At 36.2% G+C, this 22,727-nt stretch overlaps 1 protein-coding gene across 8 annotated transcripts in view; it reads right to left on the bottom strand.

The window, feature by feature from the left end:
* REPS1 (RALBP1 associated Eps domain containing 1) overlaps positions 1–22,727 on the bottom strand; it is an 86,357-nt gene that overhangs the window by 62,450 nt on the left and 1,180 nt on the right. The window lies entirely within an intron of this gene.

The raw sequence follows: 22,727 nt of genomic DNA on the forward strand, positions 1-22,727 counted from the left end.
AAACTTGAATTGTATCATTAGTAACAAACAGCATCAGTTATTTTTTTTTTTAAGTGACAGGAACACATTCTCCATTTTCAAGAAAATAGCCATCCATTACACAAGTAAGCCCTTCCTTCAAGAAAAATGGTGTTCCATGAAAAAAATGGCTAGTACAGTTAACAATTCAATAAAATAAGTACCTTTCCTTAAGACAACCATCGTACTTCAGTATGCAGCAGAAATGCTTTATGCATGCTTCCCATTTCATTATACAAAGTACTAAGATGACTTATGTTCACAGGTTAAAATAAAATTTTTTTCTACATGTAGAACATTCTAAGTCAAAGTGGCTTCTCTACTTCATGGCAGTGAAGAACACAATACTAGTACAGTTTGGTGACACTGTACTGACTGACGGTAAGGGACCAATAGTTTCATCCACACTTTTGGCACTATCGATGCAAATGTCAACCCCAGCCACAGCAAAAACAACAACAAAACAGAAAACAAAAGAAGAGGCAAATAACATCTTCCTAGTATTATGGAAATAACTGTGATCTCATAGACCAGGACTCTGTAAAATGCTGTTACAGAACACACCTTCTTCTTCCTCAGTGACAACAGAACAGTGATAGAACTTCCTGCTTTGATATCAATGCTAATACACTCCCCGCCTAGAGCAGCCACAGAAATCAGTGTCTATAGATGCAAGCAAGTAACAAAAGTTTAGTGAAACAAGCTAGGTGGAGGGATGTAGTGAACTAAGGAGGGCAGGTGTGAAAGGAGCAGCCGCTATTCAGCTGAAGCTAACTGCCGCAAAAAAGACCTGCCAAATGATGCCATCTCCACATTTTCCTTAAGCTGGAAATCCTATTTTCTCAATTTTAAATGCTAATTAAAGTGGACTCAGATTTTTTAAAATATGCAGACCAACTTAAACGCTTGGACTATCTGTCTACACATTCTGTCCCAGAGGGTATTCTACAATTACTACTCAGAAAAATGGCATAAAATAAATGGCAAAAATTGGAATAACATCCCTTCAGATTCTTCAGCAACTAGGGTAGAAAATAGTGAGACCAAGTTTCGTAAAGGATAACCATATTTACAGGCATTATTGCATATTAACCTGTTTTATTTACATAGTAGTCAAATTATTTCAACTGTCTAATATTATGGATCCCCAGAGAATTATTCACACATCATTACTAATGAATCATCATATATAATGGTTTTATATAAGACCTTGTTGTACTGAGACAACTGAAGAGTAAACAAGGGAAATTAATTCAAAGAAAATGTCTTATCTTTCATTGCTGTGTCAGATATAGTCCTTTCATATATATTCCCAGAGTATAAATAATACAAGAATTCTAAAACACATCTTCCTCTTTTCCTTCAGTAAGTCAAGACTGCTCCTGTTTTAGGGATTCTGTATCCTCACTTGCTGTATCCTCAGGATGTTTTCCCCTCAGATCGTTTGGCTGGCTTCTTCTGGCTCTCAGGTCTCAGCTCACGTACCGTAATTTCACAGGTGTTCATTGAGCGCCCTATTTATTGTCAACATCTCCCAAAAGAATGAAGAATCCACAGAACAGGGAAGACCTCAAATATTTCCAGCACCTGGAACAAGTCCTGATGCACAGTATCAATATATGTTTGCTGGCTGGGTGAATGAATGAATGAAATGTTTTTGAATCTACTTTACTGAAGTCTCTTTCTACTCCTATATAAAGACAACCAGATTAACAACTCTAAGGTATAGCTCCAAATAATGTTTATTATTTTTTAAAGAACTGACTTCTAATACTGGCATTTAATAGTCTCCTTAATATGGCTCCAAACTTCTCCCAAGCTTACTTTGGCCAATCTAGACTGGGTTCTCCTATCTCCATACTTTTACTTTTCATTCTCACCAGATCATTCTCCCACCTATGTCTGCCTATTATAATTATGCCTTAAGAGCCTCCTGCTTCCCGTAACAGTTTCTATTCCTTCTATTCCATAAGCAAATGACTTTTTCTTTCTTTGTACAAATATTCCAACTTCTATCATTTGAGGTATTTGAGTTATCTGCGTAATTATGTTAATCACACCACACACTCCTGACTCCCTCCATCCACTAAGCTCCTTGGGGGCAGAAACTATGACTTAGTCATACTAGAATCCACTGCCAGATCTGGCAGTGTACTCTGCACATGGTAGGCACTTAGTACTAAAGAGAACTGCTCCCCCATGGTCCCCACACCTCCCGATTTACCAAATTCATTGTTAGTCTTCATTTGAATTAAATCTTTCTTACTTGGAAAGATCATTTTACCATTTCTTTAAAATTAAATATTTTCTAATAATAAACATTGCATTGGTCAAGGTAATTTGCATTACACATGATCCATGCACACCTGCATTTCATCTTCACCACTGAAGTACACTGTGGCAAGAAGAAAAGGTCAAGAAAAAAGGCAATGGCAAAAAAAGATAAGGACATACATCAAATCCCAGTCATTTCAATATGACTTAATTTCTTTTCAAACACTGCTGCCAACAGATTATGTTTAGCTTATTTAAAAGCTATGCAGATACACTAATCTCTAGTATTTCCCTTTGTCACAAAAACAATTAAAATACTTAGCACAGTCCAACAAACTAGTAGGTAACAATTACTACACTCATGAGGGATGTTTGCTTTCCTAAATGATGTTAGCTATCATTTTGTGACCAACTTCACTACCAATTCCCTAAGAAATGCACATCCTAAAGTAAAATGCAATCTTAACAACCCTTCTGAGATACTTAGCAGTTGTCCTACACCAAATATCTCACCTCAGTCACTAAGTTACTTTCTTATCTTTGAAAGGTTATTGCTTTGCTTACACAACCCAAGTGATCTTTGATTTCAAGCCTGCAGTTCAAGACTACATTGCTTCTTTGCTTTCTCTGGCTGTGATTATATCTTAACACTTGCATAAATAAACAGGCATTCTCTTGATTCTTTCCTTCTTTTCACTCATACCCTCATGCATTACTTCCATTTGACATTTTACCACTTTCCTATCTCAGTTAAGGATGAGATCTCCAAGTCTTTCCCCAACAGTATGTCCTTATAAAATAAAAAATTGTGTATAATACATTGTTGACAAATAGCACACATTTTACAAACCACCTCAAAAATAATATATGTATAGTTTGTCATAACTACTATAGCTAAACAGCAATATCAGAGTTAATTCTTGAGTCCTTACTATTATTAGGCACTGAAATAATAGAAAAGTACTGGACAAGTATTAATCCTTTTCCTAAATTACAAGTATTTTGCAAAAAGTGTATTTTTCAATACAAAGAAAAACTGCAAACGTCTCCTATAACTTCCCAGCAGAAATTAAAATATATGTTCTTTTCTTTTCCCCCTACTAATATTACCATAGAAATTCATTAAAATTCACACTGTAGCAATATAGATTATGCTATAGGAAGTAAAAGCACCTTAATATTTGGAGGGCAGATTTTATTCTACCTGCTAAAGAAAGGAACCATGAAGAATTTGTTGAGTTAAATAACCAGCATAAAAGAAGACTGAGGTAAATTTTCAAAGTTCATGGAGTTTTTGACTTGAATTTCTGGATAATATTGTGATTAAGGAGATTCCTTATAGCAACATCTGACTCTTCAACATAAATTTTACTTGCCTTGGGCAATAAAACTCCCACTGACAGTTTACTATGATAAGACTAGTACCTACAGACCAATAAATACTTTACTGCTTATTATCAGTATCACAGCTGTTAGTTATCTAAACAAATAAAACACTTATGATAGCCTCAAAACATAAGAACTCTGATATGAAAAGTGACATGATTTCTAGAAGTTAACTGGTAATTCAAATCCTAAATTCCCAATCAAAATAATTTTTGTATTACCTACATTAACAAAAAAAGTCCTAAAAAAAATGAAATACAGACTAAAGGTGAGAAAGGAAAAAAACAATAAAAATGTAAAAGTGGTTTGAAAAATTAAGACAAACCATTAAAAATTTAAGCTTAAAACAGTATTTATCTTTAGAAAATATTATTGGGGAGTGGGGATAATGTAGTAAAATAAATCCAGCCAGTAAACTATAGTTAGAGTGACCATAAAATTTACATTCAACCTGGGACACTTGCAAGTGTCAAAGAAGGCACTATTTATAATTATGCCTGGATAAGAAGCAGAAGCCAGGATTGTCTCAAGCAAACTCAGACTTGTAACGGCCCTTCTAAAACATCTTTAAAGATAAATGATCCCATTTAGCCAATAAAATTCTTAAGGTGACAGGGAAAGCCAATACTTATAACCTGTTCACTTATAATACACACATTAAATAATAATTTTTGACTAAGGAGTGATATTTTTCAGGAACCAGGTATTAGTAATCAAACCCCTCTGTTTTCTTACACGCAGGCCTGACTATTCTAGAGTCACAGCAACTCCTAGTTTATCAAAATTTTAGAAAAGTAATAGAAGTTAAAAATTTAAATATTGTGGGCCAGGCATCATTCTAAGCACTTTACAAATTAGCTTAGTCTTCATCATGGAACTTTTACTCCTAATTTACAGATGGGAAAACTAAAGCACAGAGAGGTTAACTAACCCACCCACCCATGGTCAAAGTAAGTGGGAAGCTGCGGATCCCAGAACATGTTCTTGCATCCTGTACTATGTGCATCGCTACTGCTCCTTTAGTGGGAGGACTGAGAGCCTATATTTTTCATAAATGCATGGAATAGGGCAGAGCTCTGAAGTGTCTACAAATGTCTAAAAGTGAATGGGATTAAGCACTTGTGATATAATTTCTGAAACACACTCTTTACCAGTGGTCAGGCAATAGCAAGGCATGGGCCTAGGAAATTTCTATTACTTGTGGTAAAGAGAAACCCATTCATTCCCCACTTAGGGTAATGCTCTAACTTGTGCTACGGGCTGTTGCAGGTTATTAGAGAGTGAGGATGATGACAATAATGATTATGATAATTATGATAACAGCTAACATTAATGGTGTATATACAATGTGTCAGGGACTGTTCCAAGCTCAGTAACACATTAACTAATATAATTATCCTAACAACTCTATGAGGTAGGTACTGTTCTGCAGATGAGAAAACTGCCATGCTAGTAAGCTTGCTCAAGGACACACAGCAAGTAGCAGCAGAACTTGGACTGAAACCCATGCTGTTAATCAGTGTGTGTGTGTGTGTGTGTGTGTGCGTGTGTGCGTCTGTGCGTGTGTGTGTTTAAACCACATATGGCAAGGAATTATATAAATTCATGCAAGTTGTATTTTATCAGAGTTCTACTATGTTATATGATAAAACAACAGTTGTTAGTTTTTAGTGGGTAGGCCACAGAATCAAGTTTTGATAATTAAGTGCTTATGGGAATACAGATAGGTCTTATAATATATCTCATTTCCTTCTAAATAAAATGAAAGGGTTGAATTCTACCTCTAAGATCCCTTCTTGTGCAGTATTATTTCTCTGAATGCAAATTTCATATAAAGTCTATAATTACAATACAAACTATTCTCTGAAAACATTTAATTTTTAAAAATCTATTTCTGCCAAAGTACCAGACATAAATTATTAGCTCTGTGCCCCCTTTTAAAAATGACACAGATGTATATTTAAATATGAATTGTTATGATGGGCAAAGCTATAAGGAATTAAATTCACTGTGTTGGGGATTTAAGTGGGAATAATTAATCAACTGCTAAAACTTGTCTTATAAATCTAGCTCCACAGGAAAAATAATTTATCTGGAGTAAAATTCAAGCACCAGTATTTTTATTTTGTAAATGAGTCTTTTATCAGATTTTTGCATTAAATATTTGATGACGAAGAGCTTTCTGTACTCTAGTTCTTTATTATGTCTTAGAGTCAATTTTCCCCTCTATAAGATCAGTACCAATTACCAGAGAAAAATAGGGAAGTGATTTGGCTTACCACATTTGTTTTATAACCAACATTTTAGAAATGTAATAGAAATGTAATAGAATAAAAGAACACTATGTGTCCTGAAACCAGGTGTATTTTACAAAACAGATAAAGACTGAAGAACAGAAACAGCAGTAAATGTAACCTTGCAGCTACTGAGTACATGATAGTATTTCAAAGCTGATAAAATACATATATCAACACTAAATGTTCTGTGTCATTTTACTTAATTAGAAAATGTTATAATGAACAGAAGTTCACAATGATTAATGTCAGTTCCCTCAGTCTCTTAGGGTTTATTAGTCTTTCTTGAAGTTTCTTTAACTGCATGTTGCAATAATTGTAGGGTATGGATAGCTGAGGTTAGTTTTGCTGATGACCTCCTTATTCTCAACTGCTGATTTATATATGATCCCAGAATAATGCTGCTTTACACTCAGTACGTGCTTAATGAATATATGCAAATACGGTAGAACAACTTATTTTCCTAACTCAGGATGATAAGAACAAATGAAAAAAAGCCTCATAATCTTCCAAAAAGCTACATCTTCCCAAGGAAATAATAACAGTAATAGCTAATGGCTACATAGCATTATTTCAAGTACTTGGCACTACTCCAGTTATCTTATAAGTTAATTCAGTCCCCAACAATCCTATGAGGCAGGTACTATATTATTCCCAATATGCAGATGAAATAACTAATGCCTAGAGAAACTAAGGCCCAGAGGAGTTAAATATTTGAAGAGTAAGAAATCCTAGGAATTAAGTTACATCTTTAAAATTATATCAAAGGTTTTTATTTGACTAAATAAGGACATAAAGAATAACAAAAATAACAAAATTGATGAAAAGGCTACCATTTATAGAGTGGTATACTAGTACTTATTTAAGCAATCCTCAACTCTAAAAAGTAGGCATTATTATATTCATTTTACAAATAGGAATAGTGAGGTGAAGAGAAAATTCTTGCCCCCAGGTCATAGACTAAAACTCAGCAGGGCCAAAATATGAACCTAACTTTGTAAAACTCCAAAACCTGGCTTTTTCCATTATATCAATGTTTCCCAAACTTCATACACTTGTATACCACCTTCACAAATTCTGCCATGTCCATGGGCCGCTTGTGCTATTATGGCCTCAGTATTTCTTCTTTACATCAAAATAGTTTTTAAAATTTTTATAAATTTATTTTAAATGGAACTTGCATTGTGATACAACTAGAAAAGATGTATCACTTGAAATAAATAGAAGATAACAAAAACAATAGTATATTCAATGAAAAAAAAACTTATTAATTATGGCCAAATACCACTGTCTGTAAAATATGCCTGTGGCTACACCAAGGCCTACCTGTTCTTTATTAAGAGGATAACCTGTATTAGAAAGATATTAAAAACTCACTAGTACCAAACTGAAACCTTCTCATTCAGATTTGAAAAATGACTGAAAAGGAATAGCTTTCTTACTATGTGGTTTTACATCTTGTCAGGTACATATTCTACACTTGGGGAAACAAATCATAAGGGGGCTCTAATTCAAGTATGTAGTCATGTCTGCAATCTACCTTGTACCCAATTTTAGAGATTTTTCTAGAAAATGCTCTAACACAAAAAGGAGGCAGACTGGTTATTGTAATTGGTAGCACTACTGGAGCACCTCCTCAAAATGTTCTCCTCTTAAGTACTCACACACAGTGTTCAAAGTACATAGTGGGCCCTGAAAGGCACACGAAGTTCTAACACACATTCCCAGTTCTCAAGGAACTTCTAACCTAGTTGACAAAATAACATACAACTGAAAAAGATAAGCCATGATATAAGGTCTTACACACCACAATGATTGGTTTTGCTGTCAAATGGAGATGGATTTGAATCCTAGATCATGTCCAGCATGACGCCTCTGGAGCCCCAGGTTTCTCAGCTATAAAACGAATACAACTGTTCTCTAAGTTTAAAATCAAACATTTGTCAAATAGCTCAATGCCTGGCCCATAACAGATGCTACATCATTAGGACTTGTTACTATAAGAATTAGAAAGAGGTTACTATGGATTGTAAATATTTATTAGAGGGGAAAAATACCTGGGAAAAAAGAGGGGAAGGCAGGGAGAAGGGTGTGCAGGGTCAAATGAATATCACAGGAAGAGAAAAGGAACACAATGTAGAAAAACTATGATACACATCAGTAACTATGACAATCCTGCTTTTGCCATGTTACCTGCAAGTGAGAAACACCAAGTTTGGATTCATTCCAGAATCAAGTCTTAGGGGGAATCGCAAAACCTGTGACTAAGATAAGTAAAAGATTTCTCTTTTTAGGGGTTCAAAACTGTGGGTAGTAATAGAAAACCTAACCATAAACTCTCTTACTCTATTCTTAGCTTTTTTAAGGTAGGCACAGTATAATACAGTAGGCTCCTGGATTTCAAAGGTTTAACACAGGCAGTTCTTACTACTCCTGTGAAATTTATATGGATCATGACAAGTGGTATAATCTGTAATTCTAATGTGGTACAAGTCTCATCGGACTGTGCTAGAAAATGAGCTATCCCAGTGTGATATGTGAGTGTTCCCAGCACCCTTATCTGTAATAAATAGATTTGTGGTCTTCCACTTTCAGCCAGATAGACTGGAACTTGACAGAAGTTATGCTTTACTGCATCTTATAAAAGAAAGTATAAGATATAGTGCCAAAATATCCAAAGTCTACTGTAATTTATCAGCCAATAAATTCCTACTTGTTTTTTTTTAAACTTTCTGCAGTCATTTTGCTATTAAAAAAAAAAGGAATAGGGAAAATAAGGTTCTGAAAAGGCGGAGGGAACTGCAACGTCGGTCAGCAGTGCTGCAGAGTCAGAGCTCTGAAAATTCTATGTTCCTGTTTTTGCCGCCTCCTCTTCTTCTCTCATGCCCAGAATGTTGATTGGGGCGGAGACAGAGGGAACCCATAATGTTAGCAGTGGAACATTCAAGGCTGCAAGCTTCGCCACCCCCACTTTTTACTTCCCTGGGTAAGGAGCCCAGAACTGCCTCAACTCGTGATCCCAATCATGTCTGAATGCACAGCAATAGCAGGACTAAGCAAGTGGCTTGCCCTCAAAAACTGGCTATTTTCTAAACATCTACTTTGTGCTTTTGCTGCTCTCAACATCATGAGGTGATAAAAGAAAAGGAACCTTAATTTTATTCAGCTCACTTACAATATTGTTACGATGCAAGTATACTGGAAAAGCAGCTAAACAATGACATAAATGAACAAAAAACAAAATCATACAGAACATATACAACAGGATAGGTAGGAGGCAAATGACAGTCTCAGAGTGAGAGAGCTGTTGTTCAAACTAGATTTCCAAAGTCGACGAAAGCCTAGTCACATTTCGGAAAAGGGGGAGGATGGAAGATGAGAGTTGGAGCAGGGTATTACAGATGGAGAAAGTAGCACAATGAAAAGAAACTGATAAGGAACAAGTAACTGTGAGAAACAAAACAGATTTGCTAGGTTAGAACACAAAGTCCATGCCAGAAGAATAATCAGAAACAAGACTGAGATGTGAGGGTAAACTGGTAGATAACTTTTAAGGCTGGGTAAGCATGACTACTGAAGATTTCATAGCTTTCCTTCTTACCATGCATTTTATAAGAATGTTATGCTTTCCTTCCAAAAGACTCAACTAAACTAAATGTGAAACTACTGACCCATTTCCTTATTTAGATTACTTGTTTACCACTACTTGCTCATGGTCAAGTTCAAGGATTGGAAATTATACCTCTGAAGGGCAGAGAAGTTCATGTGAGTTTCCTGCTAAAGTGAACCATGGTATCTTTAAAAAAGAAAAATTAAGAGAACAGACTTGAGGTGCAGTACCTTAAATAAAAGTCATTAATATGCATGTTCAGTACATCTAACTAGAGTCACCTGTACAACTTCGAAAGTACCAGCTAACATACTCACAGTCTAATTGAAAGATATATATACAATCTGGTCTCGGAGGCTTTATATAATAGTTCAAAAAGACACATTGTCATTTGAAATTTTTTAAGTATGATAAAATGAAGAGGTTAGGCTAGGACTTGTCGATGCACTTACTGATGAGGAGTGAAGCCCTGAAACACCAATCAGCCAGTATAATTGGTTTTGGGTGTCTATCTATGATGAATAAAGTGATATAAGGGAAACAAACAAGGATAAGCCAACACTTGCCATCAAGCTTCTTGCCACCTAGCAAAGAAGACATGCACATGAATAGGAGGCTAAAACTACAAGTTATACAAGTGCAAACATACAGAAAGCATGAGAAGACATCCCAATTATCTGGTTGACATGTTTAGGGATAAGTTCAAGAAAGATGTAGGATAAGGAACAAACAAAAAACATGAGTGGTGTTTTTTAAAGTTTTGAATTATTATTTCAAATACCTTCCTAACTCCACAAAAGACAGTGCAACATTAGAGAAATGTTTCTTGGTGATTCAGATTATTTAGATAAATATTATTATGCCTGGGATACAAATTATGAAGGAAACCAAAGGACTATAAAAAATGAGTTAGCTTGCAAATATCTCAATATATAAAAGAACTCATTGTGACGAGGGTTTGCTCCGGATTCCAAGCAAGAATAAATAAAACCTTGGTAACAATGTAGCGAATGTAAAAGAAAAATCTAGTATGAATTAATCAAAAGTCTACGTTAAAAAAGAGTTTTGAAAGCGTAACGTGCAAATCTGTCAGGAAGCAATCTGACTTGCACTCTCTCACCTCTGTGAAACCCAGCATGAAGTTTTGTAGCACGTGACAGACTACTCTTTCCATGACACTCTTTCCTTGCTCTTCTGCTCATGGCCCTCCAATGCCTCAAACAGCTTAGGTCAGGCTGCTACTTCTCTCCTTTCTTTCACTCAACAATTTTGCCCTGGCCAATCTTACTCCCATCTATAGCATAAAGAAATCTCTATGCCAAAGAGATCCAAGCTGTGTTATCATGAACTTTCTCCCAAGTTTCGGCCCTCTGCAGCTAAGCAAGCCCTCAGAAAGTCAAACAAATGAATGTTATCCAGATTTCTTATTGGAAACCTCAACTAAATTGGCTTTAGTGAAAAAAGTGTTTGGTTTAACAAATTATTTTCTAGAATATTATTTGTCTTTAAGTTTTAAACTTTTATTTACAAAGTGTTTCAAGACATGTGCCACAAAGACATGGGTGAAGAGCACCTGTTACAACTGTTAAGACTCCAAAAGGACTCACAGCAGCGCAAGCATATACTGCAAGCAGCTGTTAAGGCCCTCAAATAATTTTAAAGAAGAAATTTGGGGATTTAGAATATTTTAGAAATATGTTAGAGGGCAAAGACATGAGCATGGAAGTGGGATAATAAGTATTAATCATATAAGAGTAAGGAAGTAAAGCACAGCAGTTACTTACCTATGTTGACAGATAGTAACTGTCCTAGTAGGGTGAGGATTTAATAACATGCGTAATTGTTGAAACATTGTGTTGTATACTTGAAACAATGTAAGACTGTATATTAATGATACTTCAATTAAAAAAAAAGAAAAAGAAACAGGACTACTTAAATCCCAGCTCTACCACTTACTAGCTCTGTGAGCTTGGAGAAGTTACTTGTCCTCTCTGTATCTTCATTATAAAAATAGAGATAATATACTGTACCCACTTTATAACACTGAGAATTAAATGAGTTATTTTTAAAGGGGCACAAACAGTATCTGGAATTTAATGGGCACTACATCAGCATTTATTACTATCATTACTTTAGTTGGTTGCAATGCCTATTAAAGTTAGTGATAAGCAAACATACTTTTGGGGGAAAAAAAGATAAATTTATGCTCATTTATCCAACATTCAACACTCATTCAACAACTTTTTAACTACCAAAAATGTGCCAGGGATACAGCTGTGAACCAGACAGGCACAGTTACCCCTGCTAGATTCCTGGTGCTTAAGAGAGAAGATGAAGTTTTCCAGAAGGGCAGGAACCATGTCTCTCTCACTCATATATACTCAGTGCCCTGGGTGCATATTCTAGTGCATAATAGGTGTTGAATAGTGATTACTGAATTAATGGAAAATGTAATTATAGGATAGCGATTAGGAAAAAATATTCTGAATATATGAAGAGTAGAATTCAATAGAACCAGTCCTGAAAAAATGTTACAGCTATGCTGTACTTAAGTGAGAGGTAAGGATAACTTACTTTCAAGGAATTTATCCACAAGCCTCAAAGAATCCACCAATTCTTGAGTATTGTAAGAACATACATTTTCTTATTAATGAAATGGGAATAACAATACCTGACAGGCTTATTAAAAGGATGAACTGAGATCCTGAGTCAAATGACAAGCACAAAGCTGTGATGAGATACTGATGGCAAGGGGTATGCAAGGCTCCTGTAGCTCAGGTTCATTTCTCAGCAAAATGAAGTTACTATGTGTGGAAGGTTTGGGGGGTTGCTTACAAATAGGTAAAATCTCTTACATTAAATGTGCACATGCCTTTTGGGTTTAACATTAAAGGGATGTTTTGGGTTTAACATCCAAGGTTCAACTTTTTGGAAGCTGGATTAACTTCAGATAAAGAGACACATCATACTTATGCATCCACCTTGCTTTCCTAACAGTCTTAAAGTTTTAGAAGAATTTCGAGGTCGTAAGTGAGAATAACTAAATCTCTATGACAAAGGTACAATTTACAACTTACTCTGAAAGGACATTTCAAATATAATGAAGTTAAGTTTGCATCCCTCATTTTTAGCGAATGGCCTCATTCAGGAATCACCACCAAGTCCGCACAAGCTTTAAAGCCACCCACCTGTTCCCTCAAGCTTTTTAAATGCCCACTGAACCCTTGCTGCCCAGATGGACTGAACATGGCATCTCACTCAGCACATGCAAAATTCAGCACACTGCTTCTCCTCAAAACTAGGCCCCCTTCTCACTTCTTTATTTCTGTTAATGGGTATCACCATTCTGCAAGTTGAGTATTCTAAGAACATATTATCGATCATATATGAATTATCAATATATCACCTTTCATATGATATTGAAAATGTAAGTCCCTTATCAAAATGCCAGATTACATTGTTGAGGTATTGTGATTAAATTATATAGACAGAAAAGAGTCCTTTACTCTATACTACACAGCCTCTAAGAGGACTATTTCAAGCATTCCCTTCACCCCCCAAATTGTTTTTTTCAATGTACAGTTTTGAGGTATAACTTATATACCATAAAATTCAACTATAGTAAGTATACAATTAATTCACTGAGTCTTAAGATAACTTAGTAGGTAAATAAAAATGTAGGTAATCTACTCCTTTTTATTACAGAACAGCATTCCATAATTCACTGAGTCTTAAGATAACTTAGTAGGTAAATAAAAATGTAGGTAATCTACTCCTTTTTATTACAGAACAGCATTCCATCCAATCATATTTTGTTTATGCATTTACCATGTGACAGACACTTGGATTGCTTTCCAGTTTTTAATTAGTGTGAATGACACCGTGAACGGACACTTAAAATTCTTTGTGCATACACATTTTCACTTCTTCTGGTTAGAGTTCTAAGAATCTGATTTGTATGGTAATTGATTTGTATGGTAAGCTTCCGTTTAACTTTTTAAGACAGCCAAACTGTTTTCCAAAATGGCTGTACCATCTACATTTCCAAGAGCAGTGTATAAGGATTCCAGTTTCTCTACAATACCAATACCATGTAATGCCAGTCTTCTTAATTATTGTCATTCTAGTGGGCGTATGACAGCATATCGCTGTGGTTTAATTTGCATTTCCTTAATGACTAATGATGCAGAACATTTTTTCATATGCTTATTGGCCATTTATATTATCTCCTTTGGTACAATATCTATTAAAACCTTCTGCTTATTTTTTAATTGGTCTTTTTCTTTGTAATTGAATTGTAAAATTTTTTGCATATTCTAAAGACCTTTACCATGTTTGTAATATGCAAATATTTTCTGCCATTTTGAGGCCTTTTTAAAACTAAGTATCCTGTGAAGTGTAAAAGTTTTTAGAAGTTTTAATGAAGTCTAGTTTACCAGTATTTTCTTTTGTTTCATGCCCTTAGTGTCAAACCTAAGAACTCTACCTAACCCAAGGTCATAACAAATTTTTCCATATGTTAACACCTAGAATTTTTATAGTTTTAAGTTTCACAATTAAGTCTATGATCTATTCTGAGATAATTTTTGTGTATGCTGTAAAATATATATATACAAAAATATATCTAAGTCCATTTTTTTCTTTTAAACAAACAGATACCAAATTGTCCCAGCACCATTTGCTAAAAACGACTATCCTTTCCCCAATAAACTATCCTGGCACTTTTTCAAAAATCAAGCCATCATAAATGTAAGAGTTTGTTTCTAGATTCTCAGTTGTGTTCCACTGACCTACATATTTACCCTTATGTCAATCACACCATCTTGATTAGTATAAATCATAATAAGCTTTAAAGTTAGGTAGGGTAAGTCTCCTATTTTGTTTTTCAAAATTGTTTTGGCTATTCTAGGTCCTTTGCATTTCCTTACACATTTTACAATCAGATTGACAATTTCTACAAAAAAGTCTACTAGGATTTTGATGGGGATTTTGCTGAATCTACAGATCAATATGAAGAGTTCTGACTAATGCTGTTCCAGTTTGTAGGTGACTTTATTTTGTGAGAGAAGGGTCACGTCGGGGGGAGGTTGCAGGAGTTGCAGGGATTTAGCCAACGCAGTTGTCAGGGCTGGCCAGATGCTCCCGGCCAGTGGAAGGTGGATGGCTCGCCCACCGGCGGTCGGGAGTGTCGCTGCACCTGGAGGGAACTGGTCCAGGTGGTTGAAGAGTGGGTTGGTTGTGGTGAGGATCAGGTCATATCTGGGCCTGGTCTGCGCACGGCCCATTCTGTGCACGGCCCGCTCTACACACAACCCCATTACTATGTATAAAAGAAGAATGAACTTGTACTTTGGGGTCTCCACCTGTGGGTATGAGACCCCAGCATGCTGGCTACCCAATAAATACTCTTGCTTTTGCATCCACGCATCTCCCGGTTATTTGGAGGTCGATTGCATGGACCCAACAAATATGGGAAGAACTGCCATCTTATAATATTCAATCTTCTAATCCATGAACACAGACTCTTCATTTATTTCAATCTTTTTTCTTTTCAAATTTCCCTCAGTAATGTGTTATAGCATAAAAATCTTGGTGCTTCTTTTGCTAAATTTATCCCTAAACATTTTTTCTTTTTGATGACACTAAGCATTGATTTTTTTTCTTACTATCATATTCAGATTGTTCCCACTAGTAAACTATTAATCTTGCCTCGGGTTATAGAAAAAGTAGAAGCCTTTAGGCTAGACACTCAATTTTCCTCCAGCATCTCTATGTACTTGTCTCTATACCCATGTTCTTCCTTCTTTCCTCCTTTTAACATGGAGGAAGTAATCTCTTTCCTATTAGGCCCACCCTCTGTGCAGCCAGAATCCTGACCATACTTGATTTCTCAAGGCCTTCTCTCATTTTCCTCCCTTCCTTCCCTTGTTAATCTTAATAACTAAAATCATGCTGCAGTACTTTGTATACTCAAAAAATAAACAACAAAACTAGACTTTATACCTTCATATACCTCCAGCTTCTGCCTCATGTCTTTTTCCATCTATAGGCAAACTTCTTTAAAAATCTACCTAACCATTCTATCTCTAGTTTCTGGGCTATGATGTATCCCCCAAGTCACTCAAATCTGGCTTGCATTTCTACTAGTCCATGAAACTAGCTCATCAAAGTTACTGTCAATCTCTAGATTACCAAATCTAATGGCCATATTTCTGCCCGTATCTTTCCAACCCCTCAGTCAAACTCAATTCTGTTAACTATCTTTTTCTTGAAATACTTTCATTATTTGGCAGCACAGTATGATCCAACATACACTCTCAGTTTCCCTATGACCATTCCAGCTGTTCTTAGCCTCCCTCCTAGAGTATATCTAACTTAGAAATGTGCAGCACTGCTCAGAGTTCTATTTCATGACAATCTTTCTATCCTCTCTATAGTCTCTTCCTCAGTGATATTTACTTTCATGGCTTGAAATATCACTAATACACTGGTAATCTTCAAATTGACATCTCCAACCCAAATATTTCTGAGTTCCTCAAGATCTGTTGATCCTTTGGTGGAGGCCTACTTGACAGTCTAACAGGCTCCTAAGACTGTTAAGACTGACAAAACGGAATTCCTGAATTCATCATTACCCCTCCTCCATCAAAATAAAACAAAAAAACTCAAAAACCTATTCCTCTTTAAGCCATCCAGTACTGGTGACTTCCAGCAACATCCATGAGTTCTTCCCTTTCTTTTATCTTTCATATCCAATCCGTTATCATGTCCTCCTGTTTCTACCACCCAAAAGTATCTCACTCCTCTCCATCCCACTGCCACCTCACTGACCTAAACCACCATCATTTCCTATCTGATTTCTGCTTCCCCAGTATTCTCTTCTCTATACAACAGGTTAATCTTTAAAAATACAATTCAGATGATGCTACTCCCCTGAATAGAGGCTTTTTGTATTTTGAAATCCAAACTCCTTGTTACCACGCACAAGGCCTTGCAGTAAGTGGTCCCTGCCATTCTCCCATCCTGCCCAAAAAGCTCAGACATCTCATTTCCTCAAACACATTAAGCTTATCAAGCTCCAGGCCTTTCACATGCTTTCTCTCTGTGTGAAACACCTCATTCTCTCTCCCTTACCCCATCCGTGTCTCCTCAGAGAGGTCTTCCCTTACTTACACCTATGTAGGCCCCCACAGTCTCCTATAATTCTCTATTAACTGCACACAGTTCTTTTCCTTTTTAACATTAGCACAAGTTATAATCCATTAAGGCAAGGAAGATGTCTAATTTTTCACCACTGCATATACACCCTGAATATAAATAGTAGCCATGAAGAAATATTTATTGAAAATACACAAAACTCACTTAAGAAAGACATTGTGTTCAGCATTTCACAAGTGTCTGCTCTTCCTTAAAACTTTATGGCAGATGTCCATGGGATGAGTTTGACTAGGTTGGGAGAAAGCTGGCAGCTTCAAATGATATGCTTCAAATTCAAAATTTTGTATAACTATATATAAGCAGATGTCCAGTATGTCCAGAATTTCAAAGGAATCCACAACCCAAAAGAAATCAGAAGGCAACACACAATCTAATAAATTCTGGCTTCATTTAACAAGACAGACTCAAACTCAATATAAAGTCAATTCTTGAAATAAAATGGAGAAGAGGTACAATATCTTTGTTAAAGACCAAGTCTTATAATTTATCATATTTCAATGAAATTTGGTATATAGTATGAACTCAAAAAAGGATTTCTGAGCCAAAGTTCTTATTATGTCCTGATTTTTATGTCATGCCTATATATGCAACCCATCAGACATAAATTCCTTACAAGAAAGCCTACAGAAAATGAAACATATATAAAGGCAAACATTGGAAATACCAAACTTTATCATCCACTTCAAATCCTCATCGGCCAGACAGCTTGAAGATCTAAGAACTATGGACCTTACAACCCTTTTATCAGTTCCCTCTTATATATATATAGTCACTTCAGCAATCTAGGCTGAGACTCTCCTCTTCAGATCATTCAAAGAATGTACAAGAAATCAGTTCTAGTGTCAAAACAGTGGAGCAACTTAATTTCAGTCTGTGATTTCTTAAGGGTGTGGCTGGACAGACTGGCCATTCTTACACTTTAACACTCTGGTTTGAAAAATCCAATCCAATCACTTCATGTGGTGAAAACTAAAACCCAGACATCAAGTGATTTGTTCAAGGTCACACAGCTAGTTAAAAACGGGTCTGGAACTTGCCTCCCACATTTATTGCTCCTTATACCAACTTCTCATGTTCTTTTATACAGCTCCATCAGAATGGTTAGCATGAGTTCACAAAACTCTAAGATTCTAATGCTGGGCTACTGGTTTAACAAAAAAGAAAAAGAGAACACTAGAATTAGCACTACATGATACATGGAAAAAGAAATTTTAAAAGTAAATATGATACTACAGAAAGCCATTAGGTAAGACTTCTTTCACAAACAGTATATGTATTTCAACTGAATATAGAAAAGTGACTGATTAGCATGATTACTTTTGTAGTTTTTCTATAATTATTTTAGTGATTCTGAAATTACAAACCTAAAAAAATCACTACTCTAGAATAACAAACCTGACATTCACTCATATTGCTTATAACTTTCAAGGCATAAACAAGGCTCTGCTTCCCTATTTTAATACTATCACTAATGTGTAAATCTTACAATTGAACAAATTTCAAGACAAAATGGCTTTGTTTCATTGTTCTCATCCCCCCATTAATGTGTTATTTAAATATTCTACCAAGATGTTTCTCAACACAAATGATCTAAAAGATTTTTTTAGCTTCATTAATAGGGTACATTGCTTTTAACTTTCAATAAAAGAACAGTTAGAACCTTTTATCAAGCTATTATACATTTAAAGTCTGTACGTTTTAAAATATTTCCAAAAATAAAAGTTTTAAATAAAAGCTAAGAAACATGCTGATTAGTGTGGTAAATAGCATACCTTCCCTTAATCTTTAAAAACTAAAATGAATTACTTCTAAAAAAGGTGATTTTTAAGCCCCTATTTTCTTGCTCAGCAAACAGCAAAACTTCTCATGATTAAATCCTATGAGCCAAAATTCTTCCAAGTCCTCTTCTCTCTGTTGTAAAGCACAGTTTATAAAACTTGAGCTATTCACTTTGTCTACTGACATACTGTCTCCAAAAACAAACTCTTAAACTCATAACAGGTTTTACCCTCCTATTCCAAAACAAGCAAATGAATATACTGTAAAATGTTTGACAATTACGGTAACATAAAATTGTGCACAGGATACCAACTACAAGAATCTTCCCATTTCTCTTACGAGGTTGTGTTTCCAGACATTACTACACATAAACTATTTACCATGCCAAGGAGGAAATGCATAATATAACTCAAAATTAAAGCAATTTTAAATCTCTACTCTTCGTAAGAACTGTGGGCACACCAATCACTTCAACAGTGAAAGAAAGATCTGAGAATGTCAAGAAATAATGGTAAAGGAGAGGTGCTCTGTTCACTAACAAGTATTTAACTTCTCTGCCTATCAAGTTCCTAGTTAATAAACAAGAATACCCACTTCACAGTGTTGCTGCAAGGATCAAATGAGTCCTAGCATGAAAATGATTTGCCTGGTAAAAGGAACATAACAAGCACTCAATGAATGCCAGCTCCTTCCTCCCTTAATTCTGGGGCCTCTGTTCTTTGTTCTCTCAACTCATTCCCCAGATGACTCAGCCTTCTCCTAACTGTTATTAACAAATACTGACAACTACTGCATCAATCAAAGTCCTGATGTGTACACGCATGCCCACAGTGTGAGAAGCCACCTGTTCCCTGCCCCCAAGATACACAGGCAAGACGGGCAGAGGAAGAGACTCCACACCTCTGACTTCCACTGCAAAGACCAGCACTCAGGGTAGGCAAATCTCCCCAGGCTTCCAACTACCTCTGGGAGATTTGCAGTGCCATCTCAAAAGGATTAAAATTAAACTCATCATTATCTCCTTAAGAACCAGGCCTCCTTCTAGCCCCTTTTCTAATTGTGAGTGGTGTCCAACAGAGAGTAATCCTTGCCCTATTCTTATCTAAATATCAGGTCTACCTTCATAATCTCTGCCTCATTTTCTGTTCCACTGTCATCACTGAAGTCCAGGTCAGGATTTCTCAATCTCATCACCACTGACATTTTAGGCCAGACAATTCTTTGTTGAGAGGACTGTCCTGTGCCCTGCAGGATTGTTTAGCAGCACCTCTGGTCTCTATCCACTAGATGCCAGTAGAACTGCTCCCTCCCCGCAAGTTATGACAAGCAAAAATGTCTCCAGGCATTGCCAAATATCCCATGGGGGGCAAAATCACCTCGCCATTGTCTTCCCCACTCCCACATTTGAGTACTATGGCCCCCGTCCTCCCACTTCCTGCAGTAATCTGTCCCCAAATTCATCTCCAGTTTCCCTCCAACTCCTGTTGCACTGATCTTGTAAAGCACTACTTTTATGAGTCATTTCTCTTACATCTACAACTCGCTGTTACTTCACAATTAACTCAAAGCTCTCCACCCAGCCTTGGTAATCTGGCCTCAATTAAACATTATCCCACAAAGCACCTCACATGCATCTACCCAGCAGCCCTGCAAGTAACAGACCTGTTCATCCAGCTCCTTTGCTAGTCTACTGCTGTCAGCCTGGTTTGGATGTCCATTACTCAGCATCTGTTTCAGACCACTGCACAAGCTTCCTCCCTGTGCACCTACTTTCTTTCTCACTCAACATCAAAAGCTACCAATGAGTCTCCATTACCTACTGAAATACGAAATCTTCTGCCTGCTCTTTAGTCTTTCCCAATATGGTCTCTTTTCACTATATGTTCCATTGTTTCCAAAACATACTCCAGCTTCAGCAAATCTGTTAGTACTTGAAAAGGTTCCTACACTTTTCACCTGTGGTCATGCGTTCTTCTCTGCCTGGAAGTCCTCTTCATCCCACTGCCCTCCCTCCATACTAATTTGAAAACCATCTGAATTAAATCAAGGAGCCTTTCCTGATCATACCTCCTTCACACCTCTCCTATGATATTCACATTCTGCTTTGTGTTACACCTGTGTATTCCTGTAGTTTACAAAGTCCTTGAGAGCTTCTTCTCTTTTGATGCCCTGCAATGCCCAGCCCAGTGCTAAGTAGATAACGCAATAACACACATGAATTGACCCAAATTTTTCCAATTTAGCAATGGAGGGTTGTGTTTGCAGACAATCCAAAACTCTTCAAAGGAAATTAAGTCCATATTCCCCTTTGTCTCACATTTTATGTCTTAGGCCAAATTTAACTGAATTGCTTTCAAGATGCCCAGAATGCTATTTAGTATATATCACTGAAAGAATCCTGCTTCAGGATTCCTACAGCTTCCAACCTGCAACTGAATCCTGAAGATGCTGTTTAAGCTCTTTGTACAAAAAGACAATAAAAACTAATTTGTAAATGTTAACAAAATTAAGCAAAATCTGAAAATAACTTGGATTACACTAACCATGTTCAACCAAAGGATTACACTAACCATATTTTAGACAAAGGTTAACACTAATTTATTAGGATAATGTGTTATCCTAAATAACATATTAAAAGTCCTAAAGTCTCTGTTCACCATTAAAAATACAAAAGTCAGTTTATTTCAGCTTCCTCCCATCCCAAAGACATAAACCAAAATCGAACATGGCAGGTTTCTCTGTAATTTTAGTTCCAACTGACTTGAAAGTATGTTTTGTTATTTCTACAAAAAAGAGTATCATTAATGAGCATGATCTGACCAGATCTCTTTCTGTAAGTCTAATTCCAAAGCCACATGAAGAGAGTACAGTACCCCCACACTGTTACCACCATTCTTTAGGGGTCAGCAAACAACAGGTCGTTTTGTAGGCTCCTGAGCTAAGTATGGTTTTTACATTTTTAAAGGGTTGTAAAAACAAAAACAAAGAATATTCGAGATACTGTATATGATGAGCAAAACCAAAAATACTCTTTGTTCCTTTCAGCAGCATGAATTTGACACTCCTAGTTGTTGGTATGTAAGACACCCAATTTTCACTCCCAAGATTTAAAAAAGCAATATTAAACAGAAAATTATGCAAAAAGACACAACTCATTCAAGGTAATCGTAGTTCATGCATAGGTAACTCCTAAATCAGAGAGAGGCCTGTGTGGACATTTTTATACTTCCCAGAATTTCTGTTAGGATGAACTTGACTCTCACTGTATAGATGAGTACACTTAATGCTTTTGCAAAGTTAAAATGCTTGGCCCAAAGTCCCGCACCTAGTTAAGGTTGGAGTCAGAGACACAGGCCTCAAAACTCCCAACTCAGTGCTTTCTGCAGCACACCACATCATAACTATGCATATGACTTTAAGTTTTGGAGATCTGGGTAACTGGCTTGGATGGTCATAAAGATGAAAGCTTCAAACCTGTTCCTCATATACAATTTAGAAGACTCTTACTAGCAATTATGAGTCATTAAACAGAGCAACACTAATGATCACCACATACATTAGGTAAGAACTTTGGGAAGCCTATTTTTAAAACATGTGATAAAGCTTAAAATTTATTCTGTTTGCACCTCTAGATTTGATCAAGGTAGATAGCAAAAGCTCAATACTTAACTCCTAACTCCAAATCCACAAGTTTCACCAAATGTTTCCAAACGCCAATGTTAAACTTCAGTTTACATCAGCTACACCTTCTATAGCTATTTACAAGTTACTTTCAGATCTACTTGCAAAGTACTAGCTAGAGTTCAAACGTTTTATTTCCCTAAGAATTTGGCTTCCTTAAAAAAACCTGCTTCGATTCCTAAATCTGTAAAATTAACTTTATCGTGTAACCTCAGTTAATTCAAGAATTAAACATTTTACCTATGTTGATAACTTTACTACTCTATAGGATATCCGAGGAGCTCTGTATACCCCAGGATCTAGGATCCAAAGACATGGTAACACTACAAGATCCTTCATCTGAAGTTGCTCTTCGGTGTTGAAAAATACGGATTTTGAGGGGCAGCCGAGAGATACAGGGCTTAGGCTCTTCAGAGAGAGAGAATACACAGACCCTCCCTCCTCTCACTATATGTCTTTGCATGACT

Source organism: Manis javanica, chromosome 13, assembly GCF_040802235.1.
Source record: "Manis javanica isolate MJ-LG chromosome 13, MJ_LKY, whole genome shotgun sequence".
NCBI classification, from domain to species: Eukaryota; Metazoa; Chordata; class Mammalia; order Pholidota; family Manidae; genus Manis; species Manis javanica.